A 16,678-nucleotide genomic window follows, 5' to 3' on the forward strand; every position below is an offset into this window, starting at 1 on the left:
AAGCTTTATATGTTTCTACATTCAGTTTTTATGATTTCATATGTTTTCGTGAAACCATTTGCTTGCAAGTAGAGAGAAAATTTAAATCTTCCCAGATGGGTATCTGTTTGATGTGGAATCATCAAGCTTATATGGTTGTTTCCATTACTTGGAAACAGAATGAATTTACAAAACCAGGAGCAAGAAGTAGAACTGATGCCTTCGCACCCTACCATTCATAGTCCATGCCTTTTTTTTTCAGTAGAAGTAATCTTTGGATCCTTTTTCCTTTTCATTTATTTATTTATTTTTGAAACAATGGCTCTAGCATGTTTTTTTTTTTTTTTATTTCATTAAAGGATGGATGGATTTGTAAAGTGAAGCTGTGCAGGGCAAGGTTGCCTAACCCAAGAGCAGTTTGTATGTTCCTTCCTTTTATTTCCTTGGAAGAGGAGCAACTGGGAATATGTTGCTGGGGGGGGACCTGGCATTAAAGTAAAGCTGTTAGCTTGGGGAAAGCTCATTTTATTTAAATATATAATAAAAAATATCAAGAAATAGCAAGCAATTTTACATTTATAACACATCACATCTGCTTTTCTTTCCTTGTGCTTTGAGAGCTGTCATCACAGGCCCAGACCAGGGTAAAGCTGACCATACACAGATCAAATTTTGGTCAGTTCCTACTGAAGTTCGTCCCGTGCACAGCCCTGTCAGACCCACTGGCCTTGACTCTTAAAAATTCAGGCCTGAAATTTCCAGCTGTACGGCACCTGTATCCAAACAGATACAGACACTATTTGGGTATTCTGACTAGTGTCCTATATGGTAAGCAGATGGGAAGCATTTGGCTAAACTAGTTAGACTGGAAGCTACTTTGAGAAAAAGGGGTGAGATGATTGATTTGTGGACACCGTCATTTGTTGAACAATTTATTATATTTTTAAAAAATCAAGAAAAATTACTGTTTCCTAGCTAGCACACAGAAATTTTACTAGAGGGTCATGCTCTTGCTGTTGGAGTCATAATATATTATTTATTCTGGAGACTTCAAACAGGTGGAGTGGGAACATACAGATTATCAAGCTGGATTGGAACAGAGCCAGAACTATGATGGGGAGATGTTGTCAAAGTACTTGAGAGATATGAGAAGCCAGTGGCTGACTCCGCTCACAAGGCTCCATCTAGATATAAATTCCTGCCAGGTCAGAAAGAATGTCCTGGACCAACCAACTCAGTACACACTCAGATTTTCCAGCATGGCTTCTCATAGCACTGGCCAGAATCATTGATCTAAAATTCTTCCTGGGCTCTCAAGATGTGCACCACTACTCTATCCTTTCCCAGTGCCTCTGTGAAGTTAAAGGAAACCTGTGCCAAAATAAATCCAGAAGCTGCCATTGCCAGCATCTCCTTCTGAAAATACTAGTTTCCTGGCTGGCAGTACAATCCTCTGGCTTCAATACTTTGGGAGCCATTTCCCACAATAAGGGTGCAAATTGGGTGGTGCATACAGTGAGGAAAATAATTATTTGATCCCCTACAGATTTTGTTAGTTTGCACACTTACAAATAAATGAGGGGACTATCATTTTTATCATAGGCATATTTTAAAAGATAGAGACAGAATGTCAACCAAAAACCCAGAGAAAAACACATAAAACAAATTCTATAAATTAAGTTGCAGTTCAGCGAGTAAAATAAGTATTTGATCCCCAAGCAAAACCCAAGAGCAGTATGTATGTTCCTTCCTTTTATTTCCTTGGAAGAGGAGCAACTGGGAATATGTTGCTGGGGGGGGGACCTGGCATTAAAGTAAAGCAAAGCAGGGCATAGGTAAAACCCTTGTTAGCAAGCACAGAGGTAAGACGTTTCTTGTAGTTGGTGCCCAGGTTTGCACACATCTCAGGAGGGATTTTGGTCCACTCTCCTTTACAGATCTTCTCTAAATTCTTAAGGTTTCTTGGCTGGAAGTTTCCGCTCCCTCCATAAATGTTCTATATGATTAAGATCTGGAGACTGACTAGGCCACTCCATGACCTTAATGCACTTCTTCTTGAGCCATTACTTTGTTGCCTTGGCGGTATGTTTTGATTCATTGTAATGCCGGAAGACCAATCCATGACCCATCTTTGGTGTTCTGGCTGAGGAAAGAAGGTTCTCATCCAAGATTTTACAATACATGGCCCTGTCCATTGGCTCCTCAATGCGGCAATGTCGCATACCTACCTTTAGCAGAGAAACAGCCCCAAAACATCATGTTTCCACCGCTGTGCTGGACTGTAGGGATGATGTTCTTGGGGTCATAGTCAGCATTTTTCTTCCTCCAAATACGGCGAGTCACGTTAATGCCAAAGAGCTCAATTTTTTGGTCTCATCTGACCACAGCACTTTTTCCCAATCCTTCTCTGAATCATTTAGATATTCATTGGCATGACAGTACATGTGCCTTCTTGAAGAGGGGGGACTCGCCGTGTTTGCAAGAAGAAAAATGCTGACTATGACCCTAAGAACACCATCCCTACAATCAAGCATGGAGGTACGTACAGATCGACTTTGCTGCATTGAGGGGCCAATGGATGGGGCCATGTAAAATCTTGGATGAGACCCTTCTTCCCTCAGCCAGAACACTGAAGATTGGTCTTTCAGCGTGACAATGACCCAAACATTACCGCCAAGGCAACAAGGGAGTGGCTCAAGAAGAAGCACATTAAGGTCATGGAGTGGCCTAGCCAGTCTCCAGACCTTAATCGTATAGAAAATATATAGAGGGAGATAAAACTTTGAGTTGCCAAGCGACAGCCAAGAAACCTTAAGGGTGTAGAGAAGATCTGTAAAAAAGAGTGGACCAAAATCCCTCCTGAGATGTGTGCAAGCCTGGTCACCAACTACAAGAAATGTCTTACCTCTGTGCTTGCCAACAAGGTCAGATTATTGGACGAATTTTCATCAGTTTTTTGTTTGATGCTAGTCTCGAATCAAAAGTGAAGAGGGTACTCGCCATCAGAAAATTTTCTGACAACAGAATTCAACTTCAGAAGTGACGTAATGTGTTGAATTGTTTTGTATGTGTTCTTTCATTTCTGAGCATGCGTAGTCTTGCTCTTCATATTTTTTTTTTTTTGTCAGAAAACTGTACTAATAAAAAAAAGAAAATCGGACGTTGTGGTCACATCAGACAAAAATTTTCAAACCTACACATCCAGTTTTTGTCTGCTGAAAATTTGTAATCGGCTGTCAAAAGCAGCATACTAATGATCAGAAAATCGGCAGATCGTTCATCAAAGTTTATCTTCAGATTTTCTGACCGTGTGTACGGGCCTTAAGTCATGTTTTGCTTGGGGATCAAATACTTCTTTTACTCATTGAACTGTAACCCCATTTATAACCTTTGTATCGTGTGTGTTTTTTGGATTTTTGGTTGATATTCTGTCTCTATCATTTAAAATACACCTATGATAAAAATTATAGACCCTTAATTTCTTTGTATGGGGACAAACTTGCAAAATCTGCAGGGGATCAAATAATTTTCCCCACTGTATACACGGACTTCATTTGCCAAATGCTTGTTCCAGGTCAATGGCTCTGAAGTCGGGATGAATCGGATTGCCGGCAATCTAGCACTTTTTTTGTGTTTTTTTTCCAGTGGTTGCAGCCACAGTATTTCTTTCAGCACATTTCCTGTAAACAAATTACCCAATCACAAAACTATCCAATAGCTATTAATGTTACTTTTAGTGAATGCAGGTGTTAAATGGAAGAAAAGCTGGTCCCACCATTTACCCCCTGCATACAAGTGATAGTCATTTTATAACCTGTACAGGTATCTTCCTAATTTTTATTTGATACCGTGGTTTTAAATGTCCGTCCAAATATTTTCATAAGCATACAGGTGCCAGTAGATGCACTTATGGAGGCTTTATGCCTGAATTGGTCTGTACAGCAGACAGAACAATGGATGGATCATTATATTAGTTTGTTCAGTCAGCTTTCAGAATGGCAAGCCTATAAATAATTTACTTGCGCTTCTTTAAAATTGCATTATCAGTGGGTAGGGTCTTTCTTCAAAATGAAATATGTCTGTGTATTGGAAAAAGAGGCTTTAAATGCCTGGTGATATCTTTTATCATCAATGCCACCAAAAGTAACTAAAAAAAAAAAATATTTAAAATTGGCAAATCAGATAAATTGGTACAACCATCATACCAACTTTTGAATTGCCAAATGAGGGACACTTGAGGGAGAAAGTGATCTGCGGTGTGCACCTCAGCAAAAAGTGGGTCTGGCCAAACTCTTTAACAGTGCGAGGGGCTTAAGGGTGGTGGTTAAACAAAACCTGGGCTTCCTTGTACCTATAAAACATGCTTTGATTGCTCTTACACAAGCATTAGTCTCACAGACACATTTGAACCCCAGCACAAACATTAAATAATAAAATTAAAAAACTCTTTCATTGCATATGGTTTTGCTTGCACTCAAAATATACAGAGCACTAACACATTGAGCCTACCCTAAAGAAGAGCTTAATTAAAATAGTCAGGGACTGCATAGCAACCAGCAACTGTTGAGACAATGAACAATCTGGTGAGAAGTATATAATGTACAGTATTGTGTATATTGTGCAGGAGTCTGTAAGGCAGAGCACAGGAGTTGGGAATGTGCAATGCACAAAGTGCTGCTGTCAGTGTTGGGTTTAGGATACAAAACGCAGAGTACAGGTGTCCAGGATGTGTAATGCAAAGTGTTCAAGGATCAGGAGTATAGGATAGGGCTGCAGTCCGTGCAGGGTCCAGGAGTACGTAATGCACGGATCAGGAGTTTTATGCACAGAATGCAGGGGTCAGGAGTGTGTAACGCATAGAATGCAGGGATCAGGAGTGTGTAACGCACAGAACGAAGCGGACAGGAGTCTGTAATGCACAGAATGCAGGGGTCAGGAGTCTGTATTGCACAGAATGCAGGGGTCAGGCGTCTGTAATGCACAGAATGAAGGGGGCAGGAGTGTGTAATGCACAGAATGAAAGGGACAGGAGTGTGTAATGCACAGAATGAAAGGGACAGGAGTGTGTAATGCACAGAATGAAAGGGACAGGAGTGTGTAATGCACAAAATAAAGGGGACAGGAGTGTGTAATGCACAGAATGAAGGAGACAGGAGTGTGTAATGCATAGTAAGAGTCAGGGGTGTGTAATGCACAGTGTAGGGTTAAGGGGAGTGCAAAATTTAGCCTTTCAGCAAAAATTCCCACTCCTTCCCCTTCAGAAAAAATTCAGCACTAATCTGCACGCTCCGAACACAAATCCCCCCCCCCCCCCCCCCATCAAACAAAAATGTTTTTCCCTTTTCCTCAGCACAAGTTCTTCACCCTCTCCAAATCCCCAGTTCAAGCACAATCCCCACCCACTCTTTCCCTTCCCAGCACAAATTCTCTTCCACTCCCAGCACAAATGCCCCCCCACTCCTCTCAAAATAAAACCTCTTTCACCCCCAATTCTCCCTCCTAGCACAACCTCCCCATTCCAATACAAATACTCCCCCACCCGATTCCTCTCTCCAAATCCCCCAAGCGAACCCCCAATCCCCCTTCCCAGCACAACAAACCCCCCCAAATTTCTGCCTCCAACAAAATGTTCTTCCCCTTCAAACCCCCCCCCCCCCCCCATCCTCCTTGTCCCACTTTAGCACGAACCCTCTCCCCAAATTCTCCCGCCCAGCACAACCCTTCTGTCACAAATACATCACACTCAAGTACCTTCCCAGCACAAATCCCATACTCACATCTACCACAAATTCTCCCCCCATCCTCCCCAGCACAAATCTTTTTTCCCTCAAATCCCCCACCTCAGCACAAGTCCTCTCCCCAGTTCTACTCCATATCCCCCCCCAACAGAATTTATCTCCCCGTCTATTAAAAAAAAAATCCTAGAGCCCCGTGCCAGAACAAGTGGCAGACAGTACTAGCACGGGCACCTAAAGCAATTGTTCCACATCTCATGCAGGGTGCCCGGGGGGTTTCCAGATGCCACAATCTCTTTGATTTGGGGGGGGGGCAGATTTCAAATACGGTCATTGTGTCCCCCTCTCTTGAAAGTCCTCATCTATACTAAACTTACTACAGACCTCATATCAGCGTGGGAAACATGAAAAGCGGTGTCCCTCCTCCCCAGCTCCTCTTGTCTGTATACATGAAAGTGTCAGAGCCAAGGAGGAGGAGTCGACTTTAGTCTGTTCTGCAGTGAGTTTGTGTGACAGCCAGCCAGTGGAAAGAGATGTTGGTTGCCATACAGAGATGTAGTTGCGGCATGTGGGACCCCAGACAACCCACTCAAGCTGCAGAGGACTTCGGGTGGGACTGAAAGGCGTGCTTTGAATGGGCTGCCCTATGTGCGTCAAACAAGCTCCTGTACCTTTTTAGGTGTTGAAGCGTTTGTAAAGTCATTTTTTTTTTTCTTTTAAAATAACAAACATGTTATACTTATCTGCTCTTGCATGTTATATTTACCTGTGTTGCACAGAGTAGCCACAATCCTCCTCATCTCAGGTCCCCTGCTGGCGCTCCGGGCTCCTCCACTTCTCAGTATGCCACTATAGGAAGCCACTTCCTATGGTGGCACACCTGCAGGCTTGATCCAGAGCTGCGCTGCCTGCGTCTATAGACTTGGCCCGCTCACTCGTCACAGGATTTGACTGACAGCTGTGGGAGCCAATGGCTCCCGCTGCTCTTGGTAAAGAATTTGAGAGTGGGAGAAGAAAGAGCTGCTGCAGATGCTGGATCAAGATCGGGCCCAGGTGGGTATACTTGGGGTAAGGTGGTGATACACATACTGAAACAGTATTTACCCCAATGCAGGGAATCCATTAAGATAAAAAATGTTTAGGCTTTACAACGCTTTGAGTGTTTTTTTTAACTGCACGTCGGTCGTGCATTTTGATGCGCACAAACACACGTGTCTGCTTACCATGTTTGGGGTGCCATTAGTGATGAATAGCACTGCAAACACTTTCCTTGATTTTCTGCGTGAAAGCGCTTGTTTGTGGATATTCAGATATGAATGGAGCCTGAGTTTCCAAAAAGGAAAGTTGCACAGATATTTTGTTGCTAGAGAAATATTTTTTACTTTTTTGTTTTTTCATTTGGTAAATTTTTGATATGTTTTTATATTGAATTGATATTGGTAAATAAGCCTGCAGTGAATCTTCAAGCTTTTTGTTGCGCCTATAATGAAAAGCCATTAAACTAACAAAAGTAGCTAATAAAGTGTTAGCAGGCACAGTGAGTGTGAGCAGAGCACACTGCATTATTTCCAATTACAATGGGGGTGCAGCGCAGTCTAATCTAGGCTCTGCCCTGCCATTTGTAGTTTAAAGGGATGACACATCTGTATTGGCCTGACTCCCAAGCTGTCTAATGTTGTTTTCTTGCTTGATGAAGGAAGTTCTCCCTTTTGAAGTGTTTCTCTTCGCTGTCAATTGGTGTTCCCTGGTTTCCAGAAATATAATATGCTTAGGGTAGAGTCTGGACCTAAATCCTTGTTCTGCTCTAGGAACCTGGCATACTGTGAAATCCTGTTTATAGAATAGTATCTGGCTAAGCGGTGGTGTATTTCATCTGGCTGCCATTCCTAGAATAAGCAGCTGTGTAAGCAGCGGGAGTGGTAGTTCCTGCTATAGGAACAATACACAATGTACAATCTGTTTTACATAACTATTATATTGAAGACCATGCATAGCATATTAAATGTGTATTGGGCATATCTGATATATATTTTTGCTAGTGTTATTGGGAATCGTATGGTAAGGGTTGGAGACACTTACGAGTACATTTTTCAGGATAAGCTTTTCATACATGTGCTATATCAAGCTGTGATATTTGGTCTTAAAAAAGGTATCGCTCGCTAAAGCTTATCCTGTACTTGGATAATCATAGGATCTAAGCATGTTTCCCCTTAAGCCCTGGTTCACACTGCTGCGGGATTGAAATCGTGCAAGTTCAGCTGATCGGCCTCTACAAACACAGCAGTGCCTAAAAATAGAGAGCAACTGAGCATGTGCAGAACAGAGTGACAATGTATTACTGGATTTAAACAGTATAGATGTTTATTTTTAGACCTCATGCACACTGGACGTTTTTGGACGTTTTTACAGCAGCGGTTTTTGGCTTCAGACGTTTTTGCTAAAGTCAGTAAACTCGCCATCATGTTATCCTATGTGTCCATGTACACATAGGCTGTTATCAGCAGTTTTTGGCTGGGGCATTTTTTGGCTTAAAAAAAACCCCAAACTAGTGGGTTCTGAGAGCAGTTTTTCAGCTGTAAAAACGCTTTGACGTCAAAAAACGCTGAAAAACTCGCCTCACCACCGATATTAGAAAAATGTTAAACGTTGAAAAACTCACTACAAAGCTACTGCCGTTTTTATAACATTATTTTAATGTCCAGTGTTCTTGAGGCCTTAATGTTTTACATAGCCAGTCTGAAGTGATCTAACAGGACTTCATTTTTTGACTAGAGTTCCACTTTAATGCATTCTCTGCATTAGAATTAAGCTGCCGGTAAAAAAAAAAAAATTTACTCACCCTTAATGTAATTGGTAAAACTGAACTGACATTTATAAAAGTAGCGTCATTCAAAATGTAGTTTGTTTGATCTCCCCAAGTGAAAAGAAAATCTTTCTCACCCTGACCATACTCATTACCACTAAACTATCAATTATAAAAAGTAGCCTTGTGCACGAACCTCCTCTATGACCTCACATATCTCTATTACATGTCTATTCTTGTTACCTAGAAATGATACTTAGTGGAGACATGGTATAGTGTCTGTTATGTCATGTTATGGCCAGTGAACCCATATTATAGTGTTATATCATGTTCTGGTCAGTGGATCCATGTTATGGTCAGCTGATCCATGCCAAATTATTGGCATTATGCAGAAGAGAAAATTGGGTTGCAGGGTGCCATCTTCCCTGGAACAGTGGGGTGGACAGGTAGTATTGTCTCTTCCTCTTCTCCTGCAGGGTAAAGCCATACTCGCATGTGTCCTCTGCAATACGACTGGCTTCTGATTTGTAATTGTTGAGAAAGATGCTAGAAGTGTAACATTTCTAATGCATTTTGGTACGTTTTCTACAGAAGGAAACAGGTTTTGAATGGTAATCCATCTTCCGGCAATAGAATCCCCCCATCCTGATTACTTCACACTGATAACCCAAGTTATCATTGGCTTTTTGAACTGTCAAGCCAGTGACATTCACTGTGTGCCAAAAACTAGTCACCTTCAGATTCCATCTCGTATGCGCTACCTAGAAACTTATTTCACAGACACTGATTCTCCTGTAAGGATTTGTCATCCAGTTCATGGTGCTCGCTTATCAAAATCACACACAGCATTGTATTACACAAGAAGAAAGGGCACAAAACTGGCAGCAAAAATTATATTTTGTATGGCTGTATTTACAGCGCGGTCTGCATCCAGCTTCAGTCCTGGTTTATTTCATAGTGTGAGTGCTTGGTAGTGATAGTAAACACTGCAGTAAACCATGGTTTTCTATGATTGTGGAATACAAACTGAAGGAACACAAATACTCATATACTGCGTATTAGTGACATTTCCTATTCAGTTGCAGCTGGTGGGTTTTTCTTTTGGGGGGGGGGGGTGGCAAACAAGCACCCCCTCCCCCCTCCAGGCGGATGGCGACGTGGCACATTACGCTGCAATTACAGCTGCAAGACTTATTGGGGATGTCTTTACCAGCTTTGCACATCTAGAGAGTGACATTTTTGCCCATTCTTCTTTGCAAAATAGCTCAAGCTCTGTCAGATTGAGTGGAGAGCATCTGTGAACAGCAATTTTCAAGTCTTGCCCCAGATTCTCAATTGGATTCAAATCTAGACTTTACCTGGACCACTCTAACACATGAATATGCTTTGATCTAAACCATTCCATTGTAGCTCTGGCTGTATGTTTAGGGTCGTTATCCTGCTGAAAGGTGAACCTCTGCTCCAGTCTCAAGTCTTCTGCAGACTTTAACAGGTTTTCTTCTAAGATTGCCCTGTATTTGGCTCCATCCATCTTCCCATCAACTCTGACCAGCTTTCCTGTCCCTGATAAAGAAAAACAACCTGAACAACATGATGCTACCACCACCATGTTTCACGGTGGGGATGATGTGTTCAGGGTGGTGTTAGTTTTCCACCACACATAGAGTTTTGCTTTTAGGCAAAAAAGAAAAATTTTGGTCTCATCTGACCAGAGCACCTTCTTCCACATGTTTGCTGTATCCCCACATAGCTTCTTTCAAACTGCAAATAGGAATCCTTATGGCTCTCTTTCAACAATGGCTTTTTTCTTGCCACGCTTCCATAAAGGCCAGATTTGTGGAATGCACGACTAATAGTTGTCCTGTGGACAGATTCTCCCACCTGAGCTGTGGATCTCTGCAGCTCCTCCAGAGTTACCATGGGCCTCTTGGCTGCTTCTCTGATTAATGCTCTCCTTGCCCGGTCTGTCAGTTTAGGTGGACGGCCATGTCTTGGTAGGTTTGCAGTTGTACCATACTCTTTCCATTTTCGATGGATTGAACAGTGCTCCGTGAGATGTTCAAAGCTTGGTATATTTTTTTTTATAACCTAACCCTGCTTTAAACTTCTCCACAACTTTGTTCCTGACCTATCTGGTGCGTGCCTTGGCCTTCATGATGTTGTTTGTTCACTAAGGTTCTCTAACAAACATCTAAGGACTTCACAGAACAGCTGTATTTATACTGAGATTAAATTACACACAGGTGGACTATATTTACCAATTACTAATTACAACATTTACTAATTTGGGTGATTTCTGAAGGCAATTGGTTCCACTAGATTTTAGTTAGGGGCATCAGAGTAAAGGGGGCTGAATACAAATTCACCACATTTTCAGATATTTATTTGTAAAAAGTTTGGAAAATCATTAATCATTTTCCTTTCACAATGATGTGACACTTTGTGTCACATAAAATCCCAATAAAATCCATTTAATTTTTGGTTGTTACATGACAAAATGTGGAAAATATGACTACTTTTTCAAGGCACTCTTAACTATCAGGAAGATGAACACCATTTCTGATTGGTTGGCCTGGGGCAGGACAGTCTGTTTTGGGAGCGTGTATGAGGTGCCAAAATAATTTGAAATTTCCTGTTATTGGGAATGTTTGAATGATTTGTCTAACTTAACTTAAAGAGGAGGGCCCATCAAAAAAAAAAAAAAAAAGAATTAAAAGTCAGCAGCTACAAATACTGCAGCTGCTGACTTTTAATTGGACACTTACCTGTCCCAGGGTCCAGCGATGCAGGGGATCGAAGCCCCACTCCTCCCCCCCTCTGTTCAGCAGCGCCAGCATTGCAACTGTGGGCCCAGATGAACTATTTTCATATTACTGGGTTTGGTAACAATAATATTTCCGTGTGATAATATTTTAAATTGTGATTCTATTCAGGGCTCATTCACACAGGCTCTGAGCCCCCATACAGTAGTGTATCCTTTTTGGCTATATATATACAAGTCTCTACAGCTGATGAGTATCAGTTCACTTATATAGGCTACCTGCATGCAGCGACATGCTAATACAAAAAAGATAAACGGCTCCTCGCACTGTACAAGGCTGAGCGTTCGTGTGAATGAGCCCATGTTGGCTAACTCAGGTTTTTAAAGATGAAAGTTTTGGAAACACAACAGCTTTATTCCCCAGGCATCATCATATTTTTAAAGCTAAAGGGGTCACTTAGATTCCAAATCACCAGTGACATTCCCAGTACAACATTCAGCTATCATATGATGACATACTGTATATAAATAAGAACTCCATACAAACGGCTAAATACACAGCTGAAAGCATATATTTACTGTTTTACTTACCTAAAGATTTGTAACTCTGTAAAGCTAGTCTTGTGACTTATGTACCTCTACCACACTGTATGGCCAGGCAGGTGACATACCTGCATAGATGAGCAATGCAGCATCTAGGAGGGGTGTCTAAAAAGTTTGGTGAATGGTATCAGAAAACAAACAAAACATAAGATGCAAACAAATGACCTTTATTGGCCTTCAGCAAAGGCCTCTTTAGGAATCGATTGCAGAACCACGGTCACACATTCTTTGATTACCGTCACATCTGTAAAACGTGCACCTTTCTTGATGCGCTTTTAGCAGGGAAATAGAAGTCCGCAGGCTCTAGATCAGTGGAGTATGGAGGATGCTGCTTGGATGCCGGATCAGACTGGTAGTAGCAGGCCTCATCCCCTGTGACGATGGTTCATAGAAAGGATGGATCCTGGTCACACATGTCCAGAGGTTTCCATCGGTTTTGCTTTGTGTTTGTCAGCTTGGTGGCACAACCCAGGAACAGATCTTCCTCTTACCCAAATCTTCGTGGATCATGGTGCTCACTGTGTCCTTGTTAATGCCCAATTCCTCTGCCATCAATCATAGTCAGTCGCCGATCCTGTGCCAGCATTTGTCGCACTCGCTCGATCATGTGTAGGGTTCTGCTTGTCGACGGCTGACCCGAATTTGGTTCATCCTCAGTCGTTTCCTTCCCGTCGCAAAAGCGTTTGAACCAGCCATAAACACATTTTCTGCTCACAGTTTCCATCCCCTACACTTGCACCAACATTTCATGCATCTCTGTTGCCATTTTCCCCAATTTGTAGCAGAATTTGATGTTCACTCATTGCTCCATTGCACTGTAACCCTACCTCTCACACTGATCACGTTCAACTGCCCACAGCCGGTTTACCCTGATGGTCACGTGTACTCTATGCTAAGTGGCGCTTCTCAACGTGTCTTTGGATAGCCATGTGTGCGCACCTGCCCCATGTTGCCATTGTGATATCGGACTATTCACCAAATTTTTTAGACACACCTCGTATTTCACCTTTCTACCTCCAACCTGCCTATATTGGACAAGGAATTTGCATTCATCCCCTCTGTCATATGAGCAGGGAGATGATCTAGGAAGCAGTTTTGCGGTCCAGGAAGTAGTAACGCTAAACCAAAAAGCAGCAGAACTGACTAGCAGAGGGGTGTGTTACAAGTATGTGGCCAGAATTCCAAATCTTCTGAAAAGTAAAATGGTAAACCTATGAATGTTGATTATGCATTAGCGGTTTGCTTAGAGTTCTGCTTTCAGCTATGTATATTTCTCAGAAAAGTTCAGCTTTTGCCTTCTTTATGCAGTTATCTGTTTGAGGCCCAAATCCATCTGTAGCCTCTCCATTTCTGTAAACTGCAGCAGCTATTCTGGATCTCCTGACTGAAACACATTGAGCAGATTTCTGCTTTGAAGGGCATGTAACCAAAGTTGTGATTTTCTGTAGAAAGCAAGGGTCATTTAATGATTGCAATGGCTGGCTCCTAATTACTGACTTTCATAAATACCATTATTCCAGTCTTGCTGCCAGTATTGATATAGCAGTGTAAACTGTTTAATCTGTTGGTTAAATAAGACTATTTACTTAATATGACTTGGATAAAGATCGGCTGACATTTTAGGGGCCAGTCCTGCAGAAATCCAAAATTCCTAAAGTTCGAGCACTTTTCCTCCCATGTGTTTTGCCATTAGTCTTAATTATTTCACATCTCTGTCCCATGGCATGTAGTTTGTGGACTTGCTGATCTGTACAGTGGTCTCTTTGTACGTCGGACATGACTGGACCTGACAGGAGTGTTGATAAAATCTTGGCTAACAAAGGCGGATACTTTTCTGCTGTACACCTTTAAACATGTTTCTGGTCTTTTTTTTTTTTTTTTTTTTATGGTGATTAAGTTGAAAAAAAACCTATTTGCTCTGACCTAATGATTTGCAATTCAAGTATTCGCTTTGATGAATCCCAGAAATTGTAAACAACATATTTTATATACACTGTACATTGTTTTATTAATTGAGCATATCAAGTGATTTTAAAAGGCCTTAGCTATTGTCAAAGTAGCTAAAGTATATTTAAACTCATTAAAGTCTTATGTAAGATTTAACATGTCATTCCAAAAGTAGATTTCAAACTCTCATCAAACTAATACCTGGTGATCCTGCCATGGAAGACCTTTCCTCTTAAAGGTTGCCATTGCTCAGTCTCTGTCTCCCGATTGTGCTCCTGCATTGTTACCCTAACAAATGTACATCTTCGCCAGCACACCATGGATCAGCAAAAAGTTGTCCAAGAAAGTTTTAATGACAGGAAGTCACATCACAAAGAAAAGGTGCAACGTTTCAGACATGCCTGACGAAGGGGTCCTGTGCGTCCCGAAACGTTGCACCTTTTCTTTGTGATGTGACTTCCTTTCATTAAAACCTTCTTGGACAACTTTTTGCTGATCCATGGTGTGCTGGTGAAGAGGACCCAACTGGTAATCGCTACAGCACCCACCATTTTATGAGCCATTTTACCAGGAACATGTGCGATAGGAATATTGAATAGACTGCATTGTTACCGTCACACACTTTCACAATAAGGACTACAGGTGGCTATTCTGACTTGCTTAGGCTGTCCACTGTTGTCACCATCAGAAAACCCAACCAGAGAAACGACATGCAGCAGTTGCTGGAGTACATGTTAAGATTCTGCAAGAGATCAGCAGCACTGAGACAGAAAAAAGGTTTAGGGCCAGTTCACACCACATACGGTCCAGTGCGTTCTATGGTTTTCAATGGCATAGTTCACACCAGTGCTTGCAGTTTCACTGCGTTCCAGGAAAAAAAAAAGTAGTACATGCTGCCTTTTTCCTGCACTGGACTGTTCTGGAACGCTGTAAAACGCATAAATGCACTGGAACACACATGTCCTTATTTAAAGTTAAGAAAAAAGAGGGTGAAAAAGCGCACCAAAAACGTGCATGCAGAAAAGCATCTGGAATGCATCCAGACTGTTTCTATGGTGTGAATTGACCCTTAAACAGTAATTTGTGAAAAGGAAAAAAAAATCATAGATAATGCTTTAGCAAATTAAGTCAGGGCATACATTTTCTTTATTAGTTAACTGAATATAAATGTATTTACAAATATTAAAAAATGCTTGGGGATTCATTGTCACCTGCGAAGTAAGACAATGTGTTTTTGTGGCTTACAACTGTGGACTCACAGGTATATGCAAACGGCTGCAGATGGGAAGCCAGTACAGAGCAATGACAGGCTGACAGGAGCTGCAGTTGTCCACATGTACCCACATATCCAGCAATTACCTGTGAGTAGAAACAAATGCTGAATGCAGACAGTCTGTCTCTAACCACTGGTAAGTGAAAGTGTGGCTACCTACGGGACAGCCTGTCATTGCTTTATATGGGCTTCCCAGCCGCAACTGTTTGCATAAAACTGATTCAAGCAGCAAGAATCTGCTATCCACCAGTAATTACAGGTGTGAATAAGCCCCAGAGATGCACATTTAGCCCTCGTTCACACTGGTATGGCTTTGAAATCGCTCTACTTCAGCTCGATATCAAAGCCATACATCAACACGATTTGCACTGTTGATTCCATTGCGGCTTCATTTAACAGAAGTCTATGCCAATGGCAATGAAACTAGGGCTGAAACAACTAATCGATTAATCGACAACTAATCGATTATGAAATTAATCGATTACGATTTTCATAATCGATTAATCGGCCAGTAACATAATGGGGTTAAAAAAAAACTAAAATGAGCTCTTTATAGTACAAATAGAGCAAATAATCGCTACTGTAAATAAATTAAATAAATAAATTTAGTTGGTCTACCTGACCGTGGTTTGGTTTCAACAGAACCCCTCATTTTCCACTTCTTGATTAGAGTTTGAACACTGCTGATTGGCATTCTCAATTCCTTGGATATCTTTTTATATCCCTTTCCTGTTTTTTTTACAGTTCAACTACCTTTTCCCGCAGATCCTTTGACAATTCGATTTTGACCACACTAACAATTAGAAAATCGAACAAACGTTCTTAAAATGACATTTTTTGTCATTTGTCGGGGAAGACATTGTTTGTTTTTTTAAATAAAAAATAGATCTCTGAGTCTGATGATATTTACCAGATTCACCCTTTAATAGTATATACAGTATATCTCCTCTAATAGTATATACAGTATATATCTCCTCTAATAGTATATACAGTATATCTCTCCTAATAGTATATACAGAATATCTCCTCTAATAGTATGTACAGAATATCTCTTCTGTCTGTTATTCTCAGAGTGGATTAGATATTTTGCTCCCTAACCATATAGTTGGTTACTTATATTCACCACTGCATAGAGATATTTAAGAATAAATTGCCTTTTTTTAAAACTTTACATATTAACTAAATTATACACCACACTTATTTTTAAGGTTATTAACCGATTAATCGAAACAATAATCGGCCAACTAATCGATTATGACAATAATCGTTAGTTGCAGCCCTAAATGAAACCGATTAAAAAGTAGTGCAGGAACCTTTTTCATAATTTCTGCGACATGAAGGGTTCCATTGCCGGCAGTGGGGAGTGACTTGTCATGAGATTTGGAATCGTCAAATTGCATGACGAGTCGCACCGGTGTGAACAGGGGCTTATGAGGCAGGTTTGTAAACAAGTCATTAAAATGTATCATTAAAAGAGAAGTTTGGGATGTAGGAAAAAAAATTATACTCACCTAGGTGGAAGCATCGCTCCAATGCTGCATCTGTCCCCCACCAGCTCTAACACTGATAACTGAGCG

General features: G+C 41.2%; 1 protein-coding gene across 1 annotated transcript in view; it reads left to right on the forward strand.

Moving 5' to 3' along the window:
• The window catches only part of PARD6G (par-6 family cell polarity regulator gamma), a 187,473-nt gene that overhangs the window by 169,202 nt on the left and 1,593 nt on the right, over window positions 1–16,678 (forward strand). The gene's annotated exons all lie outside the window — the stretch shown is intronic.

Source organism: Aquarana catesbeiana, linkage group LG05 (genome assembly GCF_042186555.1).
Source record: "Aquarana catesbeiana isolate 2022-GZ linkage group LG05, ASM4218655v1, whole genome shotgun sequence".
In the NCBI taxonomy this organism is placed as follows: Eukaryota; Metazoa; Chordata; class Amphibia; order Anura; family Ranidae; genus Aquarana; species Aquarana catesbeiana.